The sequence below is a fragment of the Aythya marila genome (assembly GCF_965140915.1).
Source record: "Aythya marila genome assembly, chromosome: 10".
Lineage (NCBI taxonomy): Eukaryota > Metazoa > Chordata > Aves > Anseriformes > Anatidae > Aythya > Aythya marila.
Genome location: NC_139051.1, coordinates 9705442 through 9731279, shown reverse-complemented (window position 1 = coordinate 9731279; position 25838 = coordinate 9705442). Strand labels below are relative to the sequence as shown.

The following is a 25838-nucleotide window of genomic DNA, read 5'->3' as shown; positions in this document are numbered from 1 at the left end:
AAAAAACAACAACAACTTGTAATAACAATTAGGAGGACAGATGTGTGTGTTCCCTCAATCCTGCATTAATCATCACTTTGTTGTGGCAATGGCATGCAGTTTGGTACTCCACCATATGCGTACCCCGGAGCCAGAAGGTGTGGCTGCAGCACCAACAGCTGTACCAGGAGCTAGCTGAAGGCAAGATCCAGGAAGACACTGCGACATGGACTGTACTCCTAATCTGTTCCCTACTTTATGCTAAATCTCTGTCATGGCAACACAGGTGGTAAATACACAAGTTTGAACAAAGCCAGCACAGCTGCACACTGCAGTGTTTTATCTGAGTGCTCCCATTAGTTCAGGTACATTTGCAGTACTGACAGTGCCTTGCTCTGTAGACAGAGTGACATCTCCTGATGATTCATGCAAAGCCAAGTGAATGGTTCGTTGTTGTCCTCTTAGGCTACTCTAGGTTTTTTGTTTTGTTTTTTTTTAAAAAAAAGAAAGTGCTGTGCAGATTTATTCACAAAGTTTACAATGGCTAGTTGAATTTTGCTTTTGGAATGAGGTCTTTGAGCTGAAGCTTTCCTCATGCAGGAGAATTCTGCTTATTAAGCACTTCAGGCACATTCTTGCTCTCTCTAAGCGAAATCCTCTCTGGGTAGGATGGCTCAGCCAGCCTCATTTCCCAAATGTTCATCAGCTCAGAGGGATGGTGATTGCAATATTGCGATATAATATATAATACTGCAATATTGCAGTACTTTTTGCAGGTGCTAATGAGGCCAGGGATTGACCTATGCATTACGTGTAGATCAGAGAAAGCCAGTGCTGTCTGAGGTTATTTCCACTCTTAACCAAACACAGAAGCTGAGTTGAGCAGGAACGTGGTAACAGCGACAGGAAGCCTGCTGGTGGACAATAACTATAGAAAAATGAGCGGCAGTGGTCTGAGCTTGGCTCCTGCCAAGTGCTTTTGAGTTCTTATTGCTCTATGAGAAACCACTGTTAACTCAAAAGCAAACAGCCTAATGGCTATGGGGAGGAAAAAAAAAAAAAAAAAGGCATAAGGCATTCAGTGAGGTCAGTCAGTACAGACTTCTAACAGTAAGTGCATTCTGAAGAGAAAACTTGCCATTCCGTCCAGTCGGGAAAGAAATATCAAATGTTGCTTATGAGTTCAAAACAAAAGAGACTGTCTGTGGTATTACAATCAGTGCGTGTATATATATATTTATTAATACTTAAGTTTTGAACATCCCGACAACCTGAGATCCTGGCTGGAGATTGCAGGTGCTCCAGTTAATTTAATGGTAACTATGTTTAGCAAAGACAGTTTCTTCCACAGAGTTTTTCAAGAAATCCTTTCCTTGCTGTGGAGCTGAGGAGATAGAAAGGAGTTAGAAATGTCCTGTTTAATTCAGGAACGGGATTGAGATTTGCAGTAGGAGGGAGGTTTGTGAGCTACTGAAGGAGAGACAATGCTGAGTTTGTCCGTAATATATTTAGAACTGTGTTTTATTGCCAGATTTTTGCTAGCAAGTTTAATATTCATGACCTGCCTCGCAAAACATGGAGGAGTGCAGGCAGTCTCTGGTGTTTGACATTTGGTGGGTAGCAAAACAAGGTGTGGGCTTAAGTACAGCAAAAGACATCTGGGCCACAGTTTTTGTTTTTATGGAAAGTTAAGTATTCAGGTAATTGGTTGTGGCAAGAGTTTGGAGTTTCCATCGTGGGAAGTTAAGGATAGTGTAGACAAACATTTCTAGGTTTAATGTAGATATAAGTGGATCATGCCCCGGGACAGTATGGATTCAGTCAAATGCTTTCAGCCTTCTTTGTTCTAGGAATCATTGCTTTTATTATTATTTATAATTTATTTCAATAAATGGGAGGGAGTGGGAGAGTCCATGGACAACTTGATGTCATAGGCATCCTAGTGCAGGTTATCCTGTAGCAGAAGTTATAACAGAATAATAAAGCATTCAGCTAAGAAAATAATCGCCCATTTCCTGTGGGTCGTGTGGTGTTAGGCACCAGGAGAGAGGGAAAATGCATATTGCAGCTGTACGTACATGCATGAAGAGTGACCCTACAAGTATCACATCAGTAACTGTTTTTCAGAATCAAATTTGTAAGGTGCCTACTCAAATAACTTTGAAATACTATACAAGGATTTTTTTAAAAGCTGTTTTTAATAGAACTTTGCATGCTTCTGCAATAAGCCTTTGGTTTTAAATGGCTGCAGCCTACGCTGGCCTTTCTGTGAGTTTGCCAGAAGCAAGTTAGCCCATTAAAGATTATTCTATTTAAATTTTGGCATATCATAAGCTCTCAGGAACTGCCCTCTGCATCAAGAGTTGATATATACATATATACACATGTGTATATATTCATAAATATATACATGTAAATGTGTGTTGATTCCTTGAGCTGATCACCCAGTGCTCTCTATCAGTTTGGTACACCTGATCTGCTTCAGGAAAACCTCTAGTTCTTGCTGTTCATGGTGGAGAGTGTGACAACTTGTGACACTGGACATATCACATGTAAATATTTTTGCCACAGGTCTCTGAGATAAATGGATGACCACAAGCATTCCCAGAGTCTTTTGCTGTGTTCTGCAGAGGGGAGGGGAAAAAAAAAAAAAAGAGAGAAAAGCTGTGCAAACAGGTGGTGCTAAGAGAGTCTCTCACTAGGTTCCTGCAGGTTCTGGGCTGCTGTGAACCAGATCTTAATGTTCTTTCCAAATGTCCTGGCAAACTGAAAACTGGAAAGGAGTGGAATCAGCTTTAAAGTAGGGCAGATGTGGTCAACCTTCTGGCGGTCCCTAAGTCACTGTTCTTGATGCGGTTTATGGCCAGAAGCTATAGACAGTACTCAGATATCCCTCGTGACTTTCTTAATCAGTCTCATCCCCTGCTTGGATGGGAGGAAGAGGAAGAAGAAAATCAAAAGGAGTATAAGCAGCTGCTAGTCTTGTGATTACCATAATAGTTACGTAAGAAACTTAGCTAACCTGCTTAGAAGCAGACATGAACAAGGGCTTTTACAGAGGAGAATCCTTTGTGGATTTAAATATGTAAAAACGCCTCTGAACAAATGGAAATAAACTGTTTAAGTTAAATTTGTCCCATAATGTAGTGTTTGTTGTGTCGTGCTGATTTCAGCTGTGCAACGCTTGAGAACTAGCTTCTTCTCTTGCTCAGTCTGTACAACAGGACAAGATTTTATGCAGAGCAATCGAAACTCCTCCCTGCTGAGGGAGATTGTAGGGCTGTGGTGGTTTTAGGATGTGCTGGTGGCTTCTGAGGGCTGGGAGTGCAGGAACAGGAGTGGGAAGGCTGTGCCGTGACTGCCCTGCAGCACACGGCAGCTTTCTGCCCTGCTCCCTCAGCCAGCCCTGCCGTGGGATGGGAGGAAAAGCTGCTCTTTTCCAGTCTGCTCTCTTGGTATTTGTGGTGGTTTTCGCTGCTTTTTTAAACAAAGCTTGCAGATGTTTACCAGGCTGAAGGGGCTGCAGGTCGGGACTGGCTCTGGAGGAAATGTACAAAGGGGATTAGTGTTTGGAGGCAGGAATGGGTTGGAGCAAAGGAGAAAAAAAAAAAAAAAAGTAGTTTTTTACAATCTTAGTCACCAAAGCTGGATTTAATTGGAAGCGATTTGGGTGCAGTTAAAATGTCTGATTTGTGAGATGGGGATAGTGAGCTCTAACCCCAACGGGAGGTAGTTTGCGATAAGGGTATGGGTTCCTCAGCACAGGGCAGGATCAAGCAAAGCACCGGGACCCTCTAACCCCCTCACACGTATTTTTTACCTCAAAAAAATGGATTTTGGGGGTGCAAACAAGAGAGGCTGGTGGAGCAAAACAAAGAGGGCAGGCATTTAGCGACCCCGCAGTCCCTGGGCCTCCCAGCAGCAGCCTTCTTCCACAGCGTCCCAGTGAGGGGCAGGCTGGATGTGAGGGAAAGGCTCTGCCCTGAGGGGTGGTCGGGCACCAGGATCGAGAGGCGTTTGGACAACGCTTTCAGACACACGATCTACTTATTTATTTGAGTATTTATTTATTTATGTATTTATTTATTCATTTATCCAGTTGCACTCGCCGCTTCTTCCCCCTCAGACACCCCGTGAGGCGCACACTGAGGAGGCACCCCCGGACCCCCCCCCCCCCACCAGGCTCCGCTGAGGGGAGCGGGCGGACCCCCAAGCCACGCCCCCCCCGCGCCGCCGGCAGCCAATGGGAGCCCGCCGCCGTCCGCTGGGGCGGGAAAGGGAGAGGGGAACCGGAGAGGGGCGTGGCCTCCGCGCTCGGCCGGCTGCTATTGGAGGAGCGCGGCGGGGGAGGCGGGGCGAGGCGGAGGGGGCGGGGCCAGCGCTCCGCGGCTCGGGGCGGGCGGCGGGGAGCGGCGCGGCTGGAGCGGGGCGGCAGGTGAGGGGCGGCGGGGCCCGGGGGGGGGGGGCACCGGGATCGCTCCCGGTGCTGCCGCTGCAGCTGCGGTGCCCAGGCTCGGGGAGAGCCACCGGGAGCGTCGGCGGGGGTCAGCGGCCGGCGGCAGGTGCGGCCCGGGGGCTGCGCTTTGTCTCGGCGCGGGGGATGGGCGCGGCCGGGCGGGGGCGCGGGACCGTGGGGGGGCACCGGGAGAACCGGGGGGAGACTATGGGGGACCGGGGTGAGGGCACGGAGCCCCCCCGGCATCCTCCCGCCGCACACAGCGCCCTAACGGGTGGCCGCCCCCGTCCCGGTTTCATCCCCGGTTTCCCCCCGGTGAACCGGGAGCAGCACCGGGAGCCGCCCCCGCCGGTGCGAGCGTGCTGCGGGGCTGCTCCGGGCTCCGGGCGCCCCTACGAGGGAAAGGGGCTGCGAGCCGGTGGGCTCGGGGTGTTACCGGCGGGTGCTGGCCGCGCTTTGCTCGTTTCTGCGCTCGCTTTTTGCACCGAGGCTGCGGGAGCCCCGGTGGGAGGGGGGGGCTGCGATGCAGAAGGAGCGGTCCCGGTGCTGCTCCCGTCGTGTCCCGGTGCGTGTCGGTGGCCGGGAGCTGGAGGCGTTGGCACCGCTGCGGGACGAAGGCGCTGCCGTGGGGTTATTGTGCGGAGCCCCTCGTGGGCAGCCGGCGTCCCGCTGCCGGTGCCGTGCTCCGTTTGCAGCCTTCACGGGGTTGCTTTGGTTGGGGACCTCCAGCAGAGTCCCAGGAGAAGCGATCGCACAAGTTAGCAGCCTGGCAGGAAACCCAGTATGGTGCTGGGCAGGCTTCCTCCACGCTCACCCTAATTTTTGTGGAGCCCTTTTGGGGTCTGCACGCTGGGGATTTGCCCAAAACAGAAATCTGGCTAGAAACCATATAGCCTGGTCGCATATGGAATTTTCTCTTTAAATTTTTTCCGACATGTGAGAAGGGTTAGGTTAGTAATGCGATTAACCATATTTAATAAGATTAAAATTACCGGCATAACTCTCTTGAGCAAGGTGGGTGCGGACTGTCAGCGGTTGACGCTCCGATCTCTGCTTTCTCCCACCTCAAGTGCTGTGAGGAGTCCGAGCTCCTAGCCCCAGCTCGCTTTTTGGGAAAAAAAAACATTTCTGCCCTCATCTGCTGACAGCTCAGGTGTGCCCCCACCAGTGAGGGACCATGGGTTGGTCTCAGATAAGAGCAGAGGGAAGAGGAGTGCACCGAGCTCCTGCCTTTGTGCTCAGCAGGGCTGTTCCTGCAAGTGCTGTGGCTGCTGGCACGCTTCGGCTTTCCTGGCAGCCTCGGCGGGGACCGCAAGGACTGAGCGAGCCTGGAAAAGTTGCTGCTGCTGCTGATGGTGGCCCCGTGTCCCTGGGGAGAGGCTGCTGGCCAGAGCAGCGTGCTGTGAACAAAGCAAAACCCACGCGGGATGCCTGCGTGGCGGGTGCTATCCAGCTCTGTGCTGGGAGGGAAGCGATCTGGTCCCGCTTGCAGCCTGCCGGTGCTGCTGCCGGCTTCCTGGGGAGGCTCGACGAGCAGCAGGCAGGCTCGGTGTCCTCTTCAGGAGCTGCAATGCTTTATGCTTCGGTGTGACTTGGCGAGGGGAGGTTCAGAGGGAGGTGAAGCAGCCACCTCCCACAAAGGCTTGGTATTTTCCGTGGTAAAAGCCCTACCTCTGAACCAGCGAGATTCACGTTATTTTTATTCTGTCATCTTCCCCTACATCCCGGTCCTTCCTGCTTCTCAAAGCAAACCCCTCAGGACTTCAGTTTCTCCTCCTCCCTGGCAGCCCCTCCATCTGTTATTTTTTGTTGGTTTTGTTTTGTTTCTAGCTCTCGGGTTTTTCCCAAGAAAAACTTCAAATTGGCTGTGGTGGCCAAGTTCTGAGCCGAACCCTCCCAGCCTCGTATGAGGGCATCCTGGAGGAAGATGATAGGGCTTTGATCCATCCCAGCTTGCAGGCTGGTAGCAGGCAGAGGAGGCATGAGCCTGCCTGCTTTCTGGGAGGAATTAGCCCTCTAGATATGAGCTGAGCAGGGCTTGGACGGGTGCCCCTCGCTCCTCTGCGTCTTCAGCAAAGTGTCCCTGTGCCTGTTGGAGCCCTAGGCTTGGGGCTTGCTTACCTGCAGCTCTCTTGGGTGTCTGGCTGCAGGATTGTTGGGTGGGTTCATCTTTTGCTGCTTTTGCCTTTGTGGCAACATGCCTGCTGGTCTCTCATTGTGCTGTTGTTGTTACCTTGTCTTGTCATTTTGGTCAGCGCTGGTCGGATGGTTGTGGTGATGTCTCCACAGGAGCGTTCTCTGAGTGTTGTCCATTCTGGTCTTGGTGCTGGAGGGGAGTTATTAGGAAGAGCCTGCACACCCTTCTTGGGGGTGAGCATCTGAGATGTGTGCAGGCCCCGTGACAGGACGGGGTTGTTCTGTCAGGCAGCTGCGTTTGGCTGGGAAACTGCAATTTTGAGGACTGCAGAGCCAGCACCGTGGTGCAAGCCACGCGGCCTGCCTTCCCTCACCCTCACCCAGCGAGCCCCCAAACACCACCCACGGGGATTTTAGGGTGCTCTCTCTCCCCAGAACCATACAGGAGATTGCCTTTTGTGCTACCACCGAGTGTGCCATGGCGATACCCGGGACGTGCAGCCCCGAGCGGGACGTTGCGGCCTGTGCCGACACGCGCCCTGCTGATGGAGGACCGCGGGGCTTGGCGCCGGCTCCTCAACGTGCTGCTTCTCCCCTTCTGCTGGAGTAATAAACACATAGGACTCGTTTTCACTGCTAATATATATATATATTTTTAGCCAAGCGTTAACTAAGACATCTGAGTTATTTTTGAGGTTGCAGGAAGCAATTTAGGTCTCCCTTTCGTTAACTACAAGTCAGCGCTGCCTCCCGAGGCTTATGGAAAAAAGGCCAAAAAAAAACCAGTATCAGTTTAGGTGGATTGTTTCTTCTTCCATTTGGCACAAATTAAAGTCATTATAATACTGAATCACTTTAATTGTTTGTTGTTTTTTTTTTTAATAGCCTGCTTTTAAGGTTAGGATTTCACTTTCAAATCCTGCCTGCCACCCCCGAAAAAGAAAGAAAAAGGGGTTGGAAAATGGAGCACAAAGAGCTTTTGTGTTAGCATGATCTGGTAGGAAGATTTTAAAAGTTGGTAAAAATGTGAGATGCGTCTTCAAATGATACGGATCCTAAGGAAATTCCCAGATGCCAGATTTTAATTGCATGTGAACTTTCCTTATTTGCTTGCAGTATAAACACTGCAAGTACTGTAAAGAGCACTTCTTCTGTGCCTGGCAAATGAGTGAGTTTTTGCGTTGCTTTTGGCTTTGAAGTTTAGCTGTGGAACAGCACAGAGCTGTGGGCTGAGCTTCCCCAGCCTCTGCTCTGTGCCAGGGCTTCTACTTTCAACCCCCCCTCAGCCCCAGAGCTGTTCTCGTTGGGCGATGAACTCTCATTTTCTCAAAGTGTCTGGGTGTTACCATTTTATCTTGGAGCTTTTATCTGTTCCCGTCCTGTCTCATGTGGAAGGTCTTTTGTCCGTGTCGTGGGCTGTTTTTAAGGCTGGGGCCGTAGGTGTGGTGACTTTGTGGTGGCAGTGGCTTGGCTGAGCTGCGTCGGTGCTGGGGACCAGGGGCTGGGAGCTGTGCGACCGCTCGCTCCAGGTGCCCGCCTAGAGTTTGGGGCAAGCTATTGGGATTAATATCATTAACCAAATGGATTTGCCACTAGTGAGCATATCTGCAGGTCCAAAGAATTTCAAGTCATTGCTATTTTCATACTCTTATAGTTTTCCTTCATTCTGAATCTGAGGGCACTGCTGCCTTTGGAGCTTTAGGGTTTTGGGGAACAAGTGTGTCAGTTTATCCCAGCGTAACGTAGCGGTGCCTGACAGCTGAGTTGCAGTGATGGGACTCAGACGGTGCTGGAGCTGTCAGGAGCAGATCACGGTCTGTCTTGGGTCCTGTCCTTCCCCACAGCTCGGCCGTGCAGGAGGGCAGTGGTGCCTGGCGCCGTACGGGTGGGGAAGCTGGCTGTGTTCAGGAGTTTGTGCTGATGTAACGAGCTTCCTGGCTAAATTGCATGTAGTGCTATAAATAGGGCGGGTATATTTGACATCTTAACCCCGCTGTAATCTTTCTGTAAATTACTATGTAGAAGTAGCAGTTCCAGCTTAAGATTTCTGCCAATTCCAAAATGATTTTTGTTTCAAAGTCTCTTCCCGAAGCTCTTCTGTCCCACGCTGGGTTGCACTCTGTGACCTCCCTGCTCTCAGCGTGGAGTCACCATAAACCAGAGCACAGCCAGATCCCCCCTCTGGCCCTGCCTCCTGGAGAACTTGTGCTCTCCAAATCCCTCTGTTGCTTACCGTGGCCATCCCCGTATTTCACATGAGGAGTTTCTGGGCTCTGATTTCTGTAAAGAAGCGCCAGCCTCTGAGAACAGTTGGCCAAGCAAATGCAGGAGAATACGCTCCTGACAGAGCTCCATGAGAGCTCTGTGCTCAGCTGCAAGTCCTTCAGACAGGAATTGGAGGTGCAGGATCAAGGCTTGGAGATGCTCCTGTAGCTGCCGGCCCAGACCTTGTCAGAAATGACCTCCTTCCTGGAGCTGGTGTAGGGTTTTGGGTGGCTTGGGGTTAATGGCCTTGAAACAACTCTCCCTAACACTTTCAGCTTTAATCGCAACATCTTTTGGATCAGGCTTACCCCCTGGAAGTGCTGGAGAGAGCAGTTCTGCTTGTGAATCACCTAATAGTGAATTTTCATACGGGGAGGGTTCAGTAACTCTTCTGGCACCATCTGCTGCCCTCCCCACACCAGAGCCGTGAGCTCTTCTAACTTGTCCTGTGCTGTCTCCTACCTCTTAGCATTGCCAAAAATTGTGTGTGCTGGGGAGCTGAAGTGCAAAAGCAGTTCCCGGGCTTCTGAATCCCGCAGTCAATGTGTTGATCCCCATTTGCATGCTGTTCGACTTCCTGCATACAGATTGCAGTCCATTACTGATTGATTCTGCCCGACAGAATGGTGAAACAGGCGTGCGGCGGAATTAATTGTACCGGAGCGATGCGTGCCGCTGTGGGAAACAGGAGCAGCAACCAGGGGCTCTGTTTATTCACCAGCTCTTTTTGGGTAATTTAGCATTTTGAGAGAAATTGCTGAAATGAGACTGCAGAAATGCTGAAGGACCTAGGGAGATTAAGCTGTTTGTGAATTTATATCCTTAGCTTAGCCGAGGTGCATCTTGGCTTCATGTCAACCTGCCACTGTTAAGAGAGATTTAAGGCAAAGATCACAAGGACTTTTTGCTTTCGTCCTGCGTGTCAGTGCAGCTTTCTCCTGGCTGCAGGTGAGGTGTGTTTCTCCTGCATGGCTGTGATTTCTGGGGGGCTGCTTTCACTGTAACGAGTGGCGCCGACTCTCTTAGCGTTTGTTTCTTGATCCAGACTTTTCCTTTCTTTTGAGGATACCTAACCAGAAAAAGTTCTTGTTGTGACAGCCTACAGAGGAGCGTGTGCAATTAGAAAACATCCCTGGGTACCAGCTTATGCTCTTGGCAGTGCGGACAAAGCTTGAGTTGGCAAGAGGGCAGGCAGGTCCCCCAGGGACACCGCGTGCTGGGCTCCTTCTTGGAGCCAGCGTCCCGGTGCCAGAGCTCCTGGCTGTGCTGTGCTTCCAGTGACACTGTGATCATGCAGAGCTGCTGGACGAGGAGCAGCAGGGCAAGCAGCTGCCCTGCATATGCAGTTCTCCTTCCCTGCACCCCCAAGAAGGCAGCTCCCCGCGGCCCCAGGGATGGGGAGCAGGGGCGGCGCGTGCCGGCAGGGCGGCCGTGGCAGCAGCTGCCCTGGAGCAGATGAAAGAGCTGTTTTAGCCTGTTGGGCTTCCTCCGGGCCTGGGACAGTCAAGTCTCTGTCCTCGTAGTGCCCGAGTCACCGCGGCCCCTTCCTTCTCAGCACAACCCATCTGCCAGCGGGGTGAAAGCCCGTGTCAGGAACCGCAGCGAGGAGCTCGGCAGGCTCCTGGAGGGGTGCTGACAGGCACGCTTTCTTGCTCGCTGCACGTTAAAATGCTCCTGTGTGCTGCAGTGACAGTGCTGCGGTCTGGATACTTGAACCTCGTAAATGTGCAGCCTCTCCATGGCACGCAGAGGCCTTGCAGGTGACTTGTGTTTTTCTGCAGTACTGACGTCTGGATGTGGCATGGCAAAGCTTTCCTTAACAGCCCAGGAAAGACCCCTGTTCCATAACTCTTGTTCCATAATTAGGATTTCCTGCATTGTGGAGAGCTGTCTCTGAATAAAGGTTGTAAAGAGTGGAAAACGTAGGCGAGCTGATGGCTGTCTTGCAGGCTTATGTTATTTTGAGTCAACCGTTCAAATCCATCCCCAGCATCCTCCCATCACAGACCAGCTATCACAACAGCCCTTGCAGTGGTTTAATGAATGCCAAGCTCATTAGCTACAGACAAATAACATCCAAATAACATTTACCTTTCAGATAATGACGATGGTGGGCTTCCCGCTGGGGGATCTTGTACGCTGGCGTTCTGCTCGTGCGGCCCCAAGAAACGTGGAGGTTTCTGGTTAGGTAGCAGTGGGGTTTGGGGTTGTGCTGCTGATGGAAGTTTTGCATCGCTGTCTGGTGCAGGTGGTTAGCAGCAGTTCGTGAGCGCCAGGATGCTGCTGCACCGGGCAAAGCTGTTGCAGGGGAATTACCCACTTGTGGTTCTGAGGTTGCCTCCTCTTCCTTTGCCTCTGTTGCCTCCTGAAGTTTTGGAAGCCGTTGGGTATGCGTCTGATTACCTCCCTCCTGGTGCTGTCAACACAGCATAGTCCCAATGGGTGCTGCGGTAATTATTACAGCGCTGTGTTCTCTGGGGACTGATGGATCGGCCAAACACAACCGACACCTGGCCAGCCAGCTCCAGGACTGCAATTCCACTCATGGTGGAACTTACCCCAAAATGCAGCGTGCTTCTTTTGAGCAGGTAGAAATCACTTGCATGCAGTGATTTGATTCACGAGGGAAATGATTTCAGCTAGTAGAAACACACAAAGCATCCTTGTTACTCCGCTGTATAACGAAGAATACATCTTAAAAAGCTTTTTCCTCCACAGAGAAAGCCTTAAACTTTCAGTGCTTATGAAGCTGTTATCTCTGCAGCAGGCACTGTCCACTTTACTTGCGGGTAAGACTGAGGTAGAACTGATAATGTACAATTCAGTACTGATTTCCTTATCACCTCGTGACCTGTAGGTCTATAGATCTGTCTTGTGTTTGTCTTCAGGCTGGTCTTCTGTATATGCCTGAAACATGTTGTCCTTTTGGCCTGCTTGGGGCAGAAAGCTGGAAAACTGAGGTAGAAGAATTGTTCTTTTGGGATCTGCAAGGCAAGAAAAAAGTGTTACAGGACTTGTCTTCTAAGGGAGCGAAACAATTTGTTTGAAATGAAGGTTCATTGTGTACATGTGTTAATTCCCTTTGTTTTTTTTGTGGGATGTAGAGGTCACTTTGTCTCTATCTAAACTACGAGAAAATCAATAGTCCAATCAATTTCTAAAGTAGCTTCAGTCAAAATGACTACCGTGGTGTGGCCTGGGCTTTGATGTGTGAAGGTGTCCCAAAAAGCTGCTAGAAAAGTCAATGCGGAGCATCGCTGCAAATAACCTGACCGAATTTGCAGGGGAATTTTCTGCCCCATTCACTGTGTCCACAGGGCTTTTTCCCTGCCCAGTGCCCAGCACGGCTTCCTCCTGGCGTTCCCACTGAAAGAATAGATCACTGGGAGCAACAAAAGCGGTCGCACGGTTCGCTTGAGCAGTCATGCATAAACGCAGGCGGATTTTCTGCCGTGAACACCAATGGGTAGCCTTCCCTGCCACCAGCTTTCCATAGGCTGCGTGTCGCTGCGACGAGGAGCGATGCTGAGGATCCGTGCGGGAGGACAGCATCCCTGGCAGGCACCAGCTGCTGGCGTTCCCCGTGGCTGGGCTGGGGTGTTCACAGCAGTAAGTCTGTTTCTTGCTTTGAAAATACCAAGTTTAGGGCTGATAAAAGCCACGTGTCTCACTGTTGCCTCAGAGATGTTTTATTGTGAGAGGTGGAAGGGGCACAGCCCTTTGTGCTGCCTCGCCGGCCAGCACCCAAGGCTCAGCCGTGGTCCTGCCAGCACCCAGGGTGTAAGCGCCCTGCCTCGTGCTCCGTTCCAGCTCGGAGGCACGTTGGGCATGCAGCACAACACGAGGGCGGTCGCTAAGTGGGAATGCTGCTCGGAGGTGGAAATTCAATGGGCATCTGTTCGTTTAATAAATGGGGATGGGAAAAACAGAAGGGTTTGCATGTCTGTTTTCTCCTGGAACAGCAGCAGCAAGGGTGCTAAGTCCTCGTGGCGTGGAGGTCGGGGAGGGCGTTGGCTGACATCCACAAAGGCTTAATGCTTTTTGTGCCGTGATCTCGAATAGCTCGTGTCTCTGGGGAGATTTATGAGGGGTAGTTACCATTTCTGAGATACACAGAGGGTTGTGCTAATTATCAGAGAGAGCGGCTCTGAAGAGCCAGGTGAGAACAACGGCAGCAGGTGACTGCATTCGTGTAATGTGCTTCTGAAGGTGTTTGACTTGGAGCCGTACAATGGTTTAAATAATTGATCTGTGCCAACATCAACAGCGTGCCTCATGATTATTTAAAGGGAAAAAAAAAAAGGCTGCCTCTGAAATCATGGGTTACTGGGGATGTGTCAAAAAGGGAAATATTCCTGGGGGTGTCCTCAGCGAGCGATAGCACTGCAGTCTGTGCTGTTCAGGACTTTGTCAGTTTTCTGGAAATAAATCTAAAGCCACTGCTAGTGTTGCTTCAGTAGAGAAGCAGACAATGCTGATGGTGAATTCAGAACTGTGGCTGGAAACAACAGGTCTGTGGGTATTTTCTCGCTCGAAGATCCTGAGTAGTACATAAGTGTTTGGCAGAATGGGGACCGGGTGGTGAAATTCTCCTTAGAGCTTTTGGAGAAATGCTTACATGGTGTCTAAGAAAGACATGTGCTCCTTACGCTCAGCTAATTGACTGTTAGCTCACTGATACAATCTTTGCAGACTGTGATTTCTGTAGCTCCTCCGTTATGCTGCAGAACGGGTTTAGTGAAATAACATCCATTTGATACAGGCAAGCAGAGGCTTCGGCGTGCCAGCGATGCTGCACGCTCCCCGGCTGTGTTTCACCAAAGCAGTGGCTCTGGAGAAGACGGCAGGGGGTGGAGGTGACAATCGCACTGGTGTTCTGGAGAGAGGGAAAAAAAAAAAGTCCCAAGTTATTCAAGAGCCAAAGAAAGGTGCTTTATAGGGAGGGACCTGGTGGGGCTCATCTGGTGGTTGCCAAAACCTACTGAGAGGTGACTTGCTTAAAGCGCGTGCGTAACTGACTCCAAGGAACTTTAATCCAGCAGAGAAGAAATTAATGGCTCGTGGCAGAAGGCAAACAAGTGAGAAATTAGGCTGGCCTTGTTGCCAGAAAGAATGATGGAGCTGTTGGAGCACACTGCTAGGAAGGCGGTGACCTTATGGGTGTGGTGGGGGCGCAGGTGGTACAGCAGAGCGGTGTGCGCCTCGTGCGGAGTGGTCTTAGCCTTGAATGACACAGCTCAGACCGGTCCTGTGGCAGTGATTTCTGTTCTTTGCTTCAGAATAACCTCAAGGCTAACACAGGTGCATTTCTCATCCCTGTTTCTTAACTCCCAAACCTTGTGTCCCTGCGCTTTGTGCAGTGGGACTGGTACATCCTGCACATGAAGAGCCTAACTCGAGGTTTGCACTTCAGCTTCCTGAGGATAAAATCCTCTTGATGCTTCTCACGGTATTTCTGTTAGGCTGACCTCCCTATGTAACCTGTCTTGTGGTGCTTGCTTTACTGACTGCAAACTTTCTACGAAAGTACAGTTTTTATTAAGCATTTGGTATGCAAACCACCATCTGCATCGAGGAGCACTGTTAAATTCCAGCTGCACGTAAGCCATTTCAGTTACTTTTTGTCATTAATCTCCTCTGTTGAATGTCAAAAATCTCATATAAGTAAATCTGATAAACATCGTAGTTTAGTCTACGATTCTTTCATAATAACTTGTGATTGTTTACAGGCTGAAAACTAGTTTATAGTTTGTTAAAGGCAGTTAAGTCATTGAGTTCATGTTGTCTGATCCTTTGGGAAACGCAAGCCAGTGGGTTTCCCTGAATTTAAGCTGACCATCGAAACTGAGAGTGGATGTTAATAAAGAGCAGAGGTGTGTGTGTGGTGGGGGACTTGCTGTACCAAGTGCATTTTAAGACACCTCTGAGAAAAGAGGTTTAAAAACCAGACCTTGGTCTGTCCATTCCAGGAACCACAATTAGCCAATTATTAACTTTGTTCCGAATGGGTTAACTAATGTGGCACTTGCTCTGTTTGGCCTCTGACTGCCTGTATAATAGCCAAGATCAGCAATCTCCGTCCTGCGCCGGACTGCAGGCTGCTAATTAACACGTTGGTTTCATATTGCTGCTGCCCATGTTTGCACTGAAGAACTCTGGATTTTGGGGGCCATACATGTGGGTGGGAATATCCAGATCGTACTGGGACTCTGGTCACTCCTGTGCAATGCCTTGCTCTCTGTTTTTTTCCCCCAGACATCTGATCAGGCTTGCAGCAGTGCCTCTTTGCAGGATCTTTAACCAAAAGGTCAAAATAAGCTTGGGGCTCCGTGTCCCACCCCACCGCTGCCTGCTGTGTGTCTCAGCGCACATACACATCCCTCCCTCAATTAACCACACGTAGGAGAAGCTGGTTTCCCTTAAAGGAAGCTGTTGCCTGTGGGCTGGGAGCTGGTGGTTCCCCATGGGGTGAAAATACACCTTCACCTGGGCTCAGAGGGGAGGCTGGCTGGATGATGCCGTGGCAGCCGAAGACCTGGGTGAGCTGTGAAGCTCAGGCCTGACCCACGGGGGTTTTTTGGCACTCATCCTGTGCTCCCACCGCCCCTCGGTGTGCTGGGGCTGGCCTGGAAACCCCCCCGCGGGGAGGCCATGGCTGGGAGTGGGAGGCGATGAAATGCGGATATTTACCCCAGCTGTCAGCGTGTGTTTGGAGAAGATGCCTTTGTTTTAGTAAACGGGGTTTCTTCTAAAGGTATTGGTGGGTTTGTGCCTGCTTTTCTTTTAGTTTCGCTGTCTCAGCCCTGCCTTGGCTACTCCTTTTCCGTACTCGCCAAAAGCAACTGAAAAAGAGGTATTCGAGCAGCCCATCTCGCTGTTCGCGTGCAATCTAGCAACCTTTGGTGCTGGAAGTTGGACTCTGTCTGCTGCTCTGTCTGGTAACAGTAGCCCCTGTTGTTTCCTCGCGCTGCTTTTGAAAAATACTGTTTTGGTTTCTCTGGGAGAGAGATGGTTGGCCCATAAATGTATGCCAACCCACCTAATTATTCTTTTCGAAAATCCTTCATTGGGTCTTTTCTGTTAAATAGTTCAAAAAAAAAAAGAAATCCCACCTCTCCCTTGCCCCTGGAAACAGCAGCGTCCTTGTTCTGCTGAGCTCACTGCTGGCCATGCTGATCAGTGCCATTTCCTTTGTCTTCGTTTATTTTAGAATTAAACTATAAGCTGTTTAAGACTGGGCTATTTTTGTTCTGTACTTGTGCAGGATCTGTTACATGAGGATCCTAAATGCTAAAGTAACTGCTCTTCTTAAAGGCAGAAGTACTGTGCACGTCAGGAGCAGGATGGGCATTGCTCTGAAAGCGAAATGCTGTGTTTTTGCTCCAATAAAATGTTTTGGCAAGCCCATCCCTGGTCAGAGGAATGCCTAGGTCAGGGCCAGAACCATGGCCATCTTCCACCCCCGAGCTGGATTGGCTTTTGTCAGCCAGATGCCTTCTGATCTCCACCTTCTCCCTCCGTTCCTCTTCTGACAGTAGCCATGTGCTCAGCAGGGGCTCTGCAGCCCTGTTTGCTTTAGCTGGGGAGATGTTTGCCTTTCCTGCAGAACTCCAGCTGCCGGGGAAACCTGGGGCGGCTGTGTTGATTTATTAGGGCACAGTGTGCCTCAGGAATGCCTCTGCTAAGGAGCTGGGAGTGATGGAAGGGATCCTGCCCGGAGCGGCGTGAAGCCTTCTCGTTTCTCTTTACACAGACTCGAAGCAGGAATTCCCCAAAGCAAGGTAAGAAAAATGGCTCGCTCAGCTGACGGCTTCAGGGAGCTCCTGTTAGGCTGCCCTGGCACAGAGTCAAGGAGGTGGATGATAGCTGGAATTTTAGGAGTGCAATTTTAAGTGAGTTTTTTTGGTGGGAGATGACACTGGGTTGCCCGAGCAGAGGGTTTGTGTGCTTTTGGTTTGTGTTAAGAGCTGGCATTCCGGAGTTACTGACTAGGGCTTTTTTCTGGGACTTGGCTGTGGGCCATCTGAATGTTTTGCACTTGAAAGAAGAAAGTTTCAACCTCTTCGGGTTCGCAGACTTCTAAACATTTTCTATTACAGATATGGCAATGGATTTGCTTTTTTTAATTACCTTTACAGACAACTGAAGTCTGCAAGCCACAAGTTTAAAAACCACTGAGGCAAGTGCATATTCTGTAGCGAGTTCATTGGAATACCCTTTCTTCTCCATAATTTGTCCCAGCCATCCTGCATACACCCCATATTTTCCTTTCTTGTCTGGCATAAGCGCTGTATGTGTCTGAACTTTTTCTTTCTTCTGTGATTTTTGGTGGCTGCTACCCCAGCTGATCTGAAAGCAAGACTGAGGAAACTGTTGGGTGTTTGCACAGGGCAGCGTGGGCAGCCGGTCGCTTTGTGTCGATCCAGTATTTGGTAGTTGCAGAGTAGGCTGTGTTTATGGGGCATCAGCGCTGGGAAGGAATTTCCTTTCCTAGCTGAGGTAGAAAGAGCGTCCATGTCCAGCTTTCTTCCTTTGCTTTAGCATTCCTTGAGGTTGTTTCCTATTTTACAAATGCATCTTTTGAGAACTGCCAGGAAAATGTCTCTCTTAAATGGAAATGGAAATTTCTGAGCTCACAGGGATGAAAACCTTTGGGTCTGTGCTCACTGAGTGAAAAGAGGATTACCAACCAGCCATTCTTCAGCGTGCAAAGCGGTGGAGCAAAGTCTGCAGAGACTCTCCGAAAGTTATTGGCTTTCCTCAGGAAGGGAGCTTGTGAATAGAATTAAATGAGCTCGGTCCCATCCTTCTCGGCTTCCCTGCTGCAAGTGGAGAGAGCAGTGTAAGTTTTAATTCAGTCGACGTTTGAATAAAATGGGAAACTTTTTGAAGTAGGTGTCATGGAAACAGGTCTAGAGCCAGAATTCCTGTGTTCCCAGAGATAAGAGAACTAATGGTTTTGTGGCTGCATTACGGCCTGACAGAGAGCAGGGTGAGGGAGGCAACACTGCTTTTTCCAGAACTATTTGAAGAGTCCCGAAATGAGGATGGTTTGCTGGAGCAGATGCAGATGGCACCTTTTCACTGGGGACTGAAAAACCTGCCAAGGTGTAAACTGCATCTTAATAGAAAGATGTGAGAGGAGGCCTGCACATCTCTCCTTCCTAATTACCGCAGCTCAGCTGCTGCTGTCTCTTACGCTTACACATCTGAAAGGTGACAATGACAATGTCTTGAATGGCAAAGCAATAGTACGGAGGCTCCCCCCCTTTAAAAAAAAAAATGTATTCTGGAACAAAGAAGTTATTCAACCAATAGCCAAGATTATCCTCATGAAAAATCTTCCTGGAAACTGCTCTTCATGAAAGCAGTGCAATTTTTGTAGGTCTTGGTGGCTTGTCTCCTGAGTGACTACAGGTAAAGCAGCAGCCAGCTTCACCCTTTCACCCACCGATGGCACAGGGAATGTCCACCCCAGCAGCGGGACTTCCACTTCTGCTCTTGCTGCACCTCTGTGCTGGGTTGTCCTGGTACCCGCTACCTCTTCAAGGAGCTGGAAGACTCTACTCCCTGGTGTTGTAGCAGAAATCTCTGCTAACGTTTTTCACAGCTGTTCCTTTCAGTGCCAAGGCCAGAAACCAGACTCTCAGATGCTCATCGATCATGGCACTTAAAATGGGACAAGGTGGTTAGTTTGGGTAAGAGCTCCTCTTAGAGAAACAGGGATTTCAGGGGGTGATGATAGTGCTGTAGCTGTGATCGCATCGCAACAGTGCAGAAAGAGGCAGCAGCAGCTCCCAGTCAGGCTGTGGAGGGCAGTTTGGGTGTTTCTTGCTGAAATGTCTACTAGCTCGTGGTCTCTGGTGGCAGTTTTGCTGGTTAGCTATTAACTTGTTCAATCTCCCCTTGCGCATGGCCCTACCCTGTTCCACTGTGTTCCAGTAAAGCTGGTTTAAGAAACAGCTTTGTTGAAGTTTCTCTTCCTGCCTCTCCTCTCGTCCTGTCGATCTCAGGAGAACATGCTGGCACTGGTGCCTTTGCGGGATCATTTTTAGGGCCCTTTTGGCTCTGACTTTTTCCCTTCGAGCAGCCCTCGGGGAGCCCCATCCTGGGGCGGGACAGGCTCTGGTGGGATTGCTGTCTGCTGGGAAAACAGCAGGGGAAAGGCAAAACAGCACTGAAAACCCTGCTTTTTTTAGCTGAGAGAATGTCCTTCTTCAAACACAGCTCTTCCTGCTCGTGCCTGTACATAGCCCCTTCCTGCTCACCAGCAGTGTTTTCTCTCGCTGCCTCGGGGCGGCATTCAGGTTAGTGCAGATCGGAAGGAGCAACTTTATTAAGAGATTCCTCTGCAGTGGTATTTACCCAGTTTCTGCAGAGGACTCTTTTTTTTAAGTACTCAGCTACCTGCTTCTGTTTCCCCTTGTGAGACGTTTGTTAGAGCGTGCTGCTTGCAACTGTACTGGAGCCTACAGCTCTTCCGTCCCCCCTCGCAATTGCCAGCTCCCTCGGCCTTTTCACAAACAGGGAATAAAAGTTGAAGCGAGGGGATGCCTGCCCATTTGTATCAGCCTGGGAAATGGTAGATTTATTTCTCTCTTGAGGCCTTTGCCTCAGGCATCTCGCCAGAAGGCATCTAGACTCTATTCACTTCCAACGCATGCAGTCCCCAAGCCAGAAATCTGCAGAAAGCTCGTGAACTGATCAGCTGAAGGCCAGACAGTGTGACCTGGTGCCTCTGAAAGTCAATGAATTGCAGAGCTGTGACTTCTGGATGCTTGGGAAGTGCGTGCAGGCTGCGGCACCCGCTGCATGGTGTGAACCTCGAGAGGACCTCAGGAAGATCAGCTCAAAGATGGACCTCATCTGTACTTACTGTCGGAAATTATCCCAAAATCTGAGTCGGAAGAATTGGAATGTGCCTAAATGTTTTGGCTAACACAAAGAAGTAATTACTTTCTCTGCAGACCCTGTTATGGGTTTCCTTTCTTCAGACCGTGAGGAATTCAAAGCAAACTTTAGTTTGGAGCTAAAAGGCGTGTTTTTAGCAAAGGCGCTGCGAGCAGCATTGGGATGGGCTCCCAAAAGAACAGAGATGGGTACGGCTCGGGTTCTTGTGCCTGCGTGCGTAGCAGGCAGTCCCGTACCAGCCCTGGTTCAGTCTTCTACAAGTGACCTCTGTCCCTGGCCGGGAACATAAAGAGCCTCAGTGAGCTTTGGCTGAACTGGGCTTTTGCCTGTCTGCTGCGGGGAGAGAGTAACCTCAGTGTTCCTGCCTCCCTCCCCCTGGCTGCTCGCTTGATTTAGCTGCCAGAAAAAGACATCTGAAAAGTATACATTGCTCTCCTGTGTCCTAACTTCTGTAAAGTACGGGTTATGGTTGGTTCCCGTGTACGGTGCTCAGTAATTTTACAGAAGAGCAAACGGCACCGCTACAGCTATCTACACAACGCTCGGTACAGTGAGGTCTTAGTTTGTGCCAGGACTCCTGAGTGCTATTCTGGGCGTTATTAAGGGGATTATATTACATAGAGAGCTCAGATGGCTCCGAGCCGCACTCAGGGTGTTAACTGTTTCTATTAAGCTTTGCATTTAGAGATCCTTGTGGCAGAGGAGGGCGATGCTGGACGTGTAGGCGGTCCTGCAGCTCAATAATCTGTGTGTTGTATGGCCAGGGAGGGTTTTCATTTGCTTTGCACGAGGGGTAACCAGACTTCCAGAACTTGCTAACTTCTGGATGCTCCGTGTGTTAATCTTCTCAGTGTGCTGGCTGTGCAGCTGCAGGTGGAAGAGATGCTTTCTGGTGCAGATGTGTAAGGTGCAACAGAATCCTTACAACATGCCGTAAATGTCTCAAAAGGGATAAAGCAAGCCATACGTAGCATGTTGTCTGGCAGAGGCTGTGCCTGCTGTTTACTGAGCACCCGTCTCTGCGGGAGACAAATGGGTGGGGGGGAAGTATCCCCTGTGCCACGCAGTAGTTCATACTCAAGCTGATGGTCCAAGGGGCTGAGTTTGTGAACATCCCTTCCTTAGAAAGCCAGCAGCTGATGTCTTTACCTTGCAGAGGCTTCGCTTTCCAAAGACGTGCCCCTAGCAATGGCCTTGGTGCTCCTCTGCCATCCCAGCTGCTTTCTTGTCTGTGACTCCTGACCCTGAGATCTGGGTATGTTTCATACTGGTGCCGTGTGTGCACGGGGAAAACCATGCTGGTGGAACCCATCAAAATAAACAAGACTGGGTGTCGGTGGTGGTCGGAGCAGCTCGGATCAGGCATGGTTATTGGGTTAGATATGGTAGTGACAGGGAGAATGGGGCTCGGAAGGGGCTGCAGTGGGAATCAGTACCCAAAATGAATATTGCATGAGTGGTGCATGGATGCGTAAATACTGTCCTTCAAATCAGATCCTGTTCCTGAGCCTTTCTCTGGGATTTCCCTGTCATACAGACAAGTGTCCAGCACCAGACCAGGCACTGTGCTGCGGGCAAGCTCCCACCCAGCTGCTGGGCAGAGCCGCGCTCGCACTGGGCTCTTACTGGGAGCCACTGGGCACCGTGGCTGTGGCCATGGGACCCCCTGGCAGGCAGGATGGCTTCCGTGAAAGACGGCAGCAGGCCCAGGGTCCTTGGGCAGGATGCGGCTCCCCAGGGAGCAGGGCCGGGCCGTGATTCACCACAGCTGGCTGCGGCTCGGCCTCCTCCGCTCCCCCTGCCCCGGGTGCCAGGGAGTGACAGCTCGCGGGCAGGCGGCCAAGCTGTGAAAGGAGGAGTGTGTGAGGCCTTCAGCTTTCTCATGCTTTATCAGGCTGCAAAGAATAGCTCGATATTCAGCCGGCGTTGGTGCGGGTCAGGAGAATGGAAATGCGAACTTAACTCCTGACACGCCGGGGGACGGCTGAGGCCCTGGCCTGACCAGAGGAGCGAGGGCTGCTCCCCAGGGCTTCTGTGTGGCGTGAAAGGACACAAACGCCTTACAAGCTGTGCCTTGGCTCTCCTCACACCCCAGCTTGCCCAGACCCCAGGGGCTGGCATTGAGGGGGACGTGGCAGCTGGGGGAGCGGGATGGGGACAGTGCTGGGGATGATGGAGCCAGCAGCGAGGCAGCCACCGGCTCTGTGGAGCGCTGTCTGCCAGCGTGGAGGGAGTTAAGCGCTGCTGGCGGCTGGGGGTGAGCCCACCTCGGGGTGCCGAGCTCCAGCTCCATTCCCACGGCCAGGACGGGGCCGGCAGGGGGGGACCCTGCCAGTGGCAGAGGCTGGGAGGCAGCACCCGGCCCCTTCAGCCTCATGCTGCACTGGGGAGCGAGCGGGGCTGCAGGGCAGGGCCGGCGCTGTCGCCGCTCGGCTGCTGTCCCCTGGGTGAGATGGTGGATTTATTGCCCCCCTTCAGGCAGACGGAGGGGGCTTGCAGGCAGTCAGGTCCCTGCCTAGGCAACGGAAATAAATTATTCCTCAGCTGGGTGTGAGGTTGCAATCGAGTCCCAGCAGTGTTGTTTCCTACAGGGTGTGCAAGTTTCTCAGAGGCGTGTGGTAGCAGGGCCCTTCGTCCCTGATCCTCACCCTGCCTTTTGTCACATCATTTTGAGCTCTTTGAAGCCCTGAGGAGCAAAAAAGGCTGGGAAGAGCTTGAGGGGTCAGGGAAAGGAGCTAACATGAGTGGGAGTGCACACTGCAGCTCCCTCGCTCCCCAGTCCCCTTTCAGTGGTGCTGGGGGAGCAGGAAGGTGCTGACACAGAGCTGGACACGGCTGTGTGTGTGGTGCCCCCAACGAACACCAGTTCCACCACAGGGGCAGGAGTGGCTCGGAGCACTCATTCAGCCCCTGGCAATGCTCCAGAGTCCTCCCCAAGGACGAAGGGTGCAGTCCCTGTTCTCACCAGCCGCTGAGCCCAAGGCCAGGCACGTCAGTGTGAGCAAGTGGGGCTCAGCAGCAGCGTGAAGGAAAGATGAGCTGTGGGCTCAGAGCTGAGTTCTGCTGGGCCCTGATGCCATATAGTGTGGCAGATGTGCTGCTGGAGGCTGGGTTTTTGTCTGTACATCAGCTGCCTGGCTCAGCTCCCACCCCGGATCCTCTTTGCAGAAGCTGCGGTCCTTGGGCGAGCAGTGCTGGCCCTATATCTGGAGGGCAGAGGCTCTGAGGAGCAGCGTTGTGTGGGGCAAAGGCTTTGGGATTCAGCACCGAGGTGCAAACATGAGCAATGAGAAGCGTCCGCGCAGATATTCTGCAAACACCCAAGCGCAGAGAGATTCCTCCTGCTGGATCTTACTGATTGTTGACACCAGAATCCTAATAAACTCTGGTAGGCAGCAGCCCTTGTTCAGCTGCCCACACCCAGGCACGTAGCAGCGGCTGCGCTCTGTGCTGCAGCTCCGTGCTCTGTCCTTTGCTCCCCCCGCAGCGGGAGATGTGGGATCCCCGTGCGAGGCAGCCCGGGGGGGGAAGCACAAAGAGAAGCTCTTGGCGGTAGCTTGGGACCCAGGTGCAGCGAACGCACCAGCGAGCGCTGGCTTTGGGGACGGAGGGGTGTGTTCCCATTGTGCGCGTTCCCATTGCTCCTGTCAAGCCTCCTCTCATTATTCCTGCCTTGAGCTGTCTCGGCCCGAAGGCAAAGCGTACAGAAGGCTCTGTAGGCTTGCCCTTGAGAGACGTGCGGTCCTTGGAGAATGGCTGTTGAAGGGAAGCACGGCAGTGGGCTGAATTGAGGCTGTTTCAGGCTGCACAGCTCTGAGCTAATCTCCCAGAGGCAGAGACATTACTCACCAATCAGGAATGTGTCTGTATTTTTCCTAATGAGAACAAAACATTTTATCCCTGTTCATTAGCAGAGAGTTAGGGTGTACTGTTGCTATGCCAACAGACTCCTCTCCCCTGCAGACACACTGGGGGTGTCCTCCGAGCCATGGTTAGAAGGGTGAACGGGAAGGCTCGTTCTGGCAAGAAAAAGATCCCATTGTTTTCCCCGGGGCTGCCTGGACTTTGTGCAGCTGGCCAGCCCTTGCCTTCTCGGGGGGGAGGGAGCCGCAGCGGGAGTCAAGTGCAACAGAGATTTAATTTATTGGAAAAATAGTCTTTGCATTTCACGTTGTGTTGTTTTTTTTTTTCCAGCTTGAGGCACACTCCTCAGGAAGAGAAATGAAGGTGTCTCAGCGTTCCCAAGATCCCAGATGGTAAGCAAAATGCGCCGGGAGTCAGCACTGGGACACCCACGGACTGCTGCAGCCTGCTGGGCCCCTCCGTGTTCCTGATCATCTGTTTGTGCCGCCAGCGTAATGCCCGGCAGCCTCTCGGTGCTGCTGCGGGATGAATCCACCTGATGAACCGTACCGCCTGTGATTAGAGGACAAGGGGGTTCACCAGGCACATGGGCTACTGGAAAGAATGAGTGGTGCTATGGGAGAATACGCACTTGTTCCCTTTAGGTAGGGAGCTGTTATGAAGGGCAAAAGTTGTCTGTTGAGCAGAAGTGGTGATCTGTCCAGTTCTGCCCTCAGCAGACGTATTTCCTCCAAAGGTTGCCTGTCCATTTTCTTGTCTTTGTCTTGGCTCTGCCTCCCTCCCCTGCCATCCCCCACCCCTTTCCTGAGGGATTATCAGGATGTGCGAACTGCAGTGGTGCTGCACCTCTGGTGCTGTCACTGAAATGTGAAACAACACCTACAATTAAATTTTTCTATGCAAGCTAATGAGTTTAACCTACAGACAGAAACAAACAAATACTCTACTTTCTGATAGTGATCTACGGCCAGAAATGAACGAGTGAATGTGACCAAACCTGCAGACAGCCTCCCAGAGCAGGGTGATGTTCATATCTGGCTGTCAGTCACCATACAGTGTCGTGAGCTGCTTTGTGCTGGCTGAGCGCGGTGGTGTTGACAGCTGTAGACCCTTGAAGAAATGTCTCCCTGAAACTGAGTTCTCTGTCAGACTGCAGCCTGTTAAACAGGATAGCTGCAACTCCTCCTTCAGTTTGCCTGGCAAAGCACTCCGTGAGTAAATGTGTGGAATTTGAATACAGGAATTTGAATATCAAATGTAGGGTGGTACAGCAGAGATCCCAGACTGCATGAGCTGCAGGAGATCTGCAGATCTACATGGACTTGTTGGAGAGTGAAACCCTGGCACCTGGACACTCGGTGCTGCCTCAGATGAGTCACTGACTATTGCGCTAGAGAGATGGATATCACTTGAGAGCACAGGGAGTACAGGAGCCCTTCATCAGAAAGTAGTCTGCTTGTTAGACCTACAGCTGTAGTAGCAGGAGGGTTCAACAAGAATAAAAGCAATGAACAAAGCCAGACAGCAACCCCTAACCTGGGCTTCTGTGTGTGAGCGGCCTGTTTGGTTTCAGTTTGGTAGTAGAGCTAGATTAAAATCTTGAATGTTAAAGAGCAAGCTTTGGGAAAATCTGTTTTGATCTGTAGCCTCCACGAATAAATCCTGAGTACGTACAACACGTGTACAAGGATCGGTGAGTCTGGTTCCCTCAGCTTTTCGTTGGCTCTGGGTGGTTCAAGTAAAACCACTAAATCAAAGCTGTTTGAAATAGGGAAGGAGTAAGTACTTGAGATGATTTGAATTCAGGCCAGTCTCTTCTGGGTCCACGCTTTCAGGGTATGTAAAAAATAAAAGTCCATGGGGAGGACAGAGGTCTGTGTACTGTGCACTACATGCATGATGTATTCCTTGAGATATCCAGCTGATTCTATGCAGATCCTATTGAAACAGTGCCTCAGCAGAACTGCACTGGAGGAAATGGTTTTTAGTCCATTTAAGTGCAAAAGATCATGGCTGAACAAACTGACTTCTGAAATGTGAGTTACGGTTATTATCCAAGTCGCGCTCTGCTTCATTCTTGTGCAGTGGGAGTAGTGATTCTGTGTTACCTAGGAGAGCGTTACTTGGGCCCTCCTCTTCTCTCCCCTTCTTTTTAAACAGTGTAGGGGGGGGATTTTTTGCCTTGTTTTCTTTCCCATCTCTTTTTTTCCTTACATTAAGAGCAAAC

General features: G+C 51.0%; 1 protein-coding gene across 3 annotated transcripts in view; it reads left to right on the top strand.

Annotated features, from left to right (window-relative positions):
* Nucleotides 1–4397: 4397 nt before the first annotated feature.
* Nucleotides 4398–25838, top strand: part of PLXNB1 (plexin B1) — a 74252-nt gene continuing 52811 nt past the window's right edge. The window contains exons 1-2 of one of the 3 annotated variants that reach the window (XM_082768226.1): nt 4398–4414; nt 23942–24003. The gene's annotated coding sequence lies outside the window, so the exon portion shown is untranslated. Of the gene's footprint in view, nt 4415–4492; nt 4542–16549; nt 16618–23941; nt 24004–25838 lie in introns of those variants that run through there. The other 2 variants (XM_082768225.1, XM_082768224.1) reach the window with 2 other exon arrangements.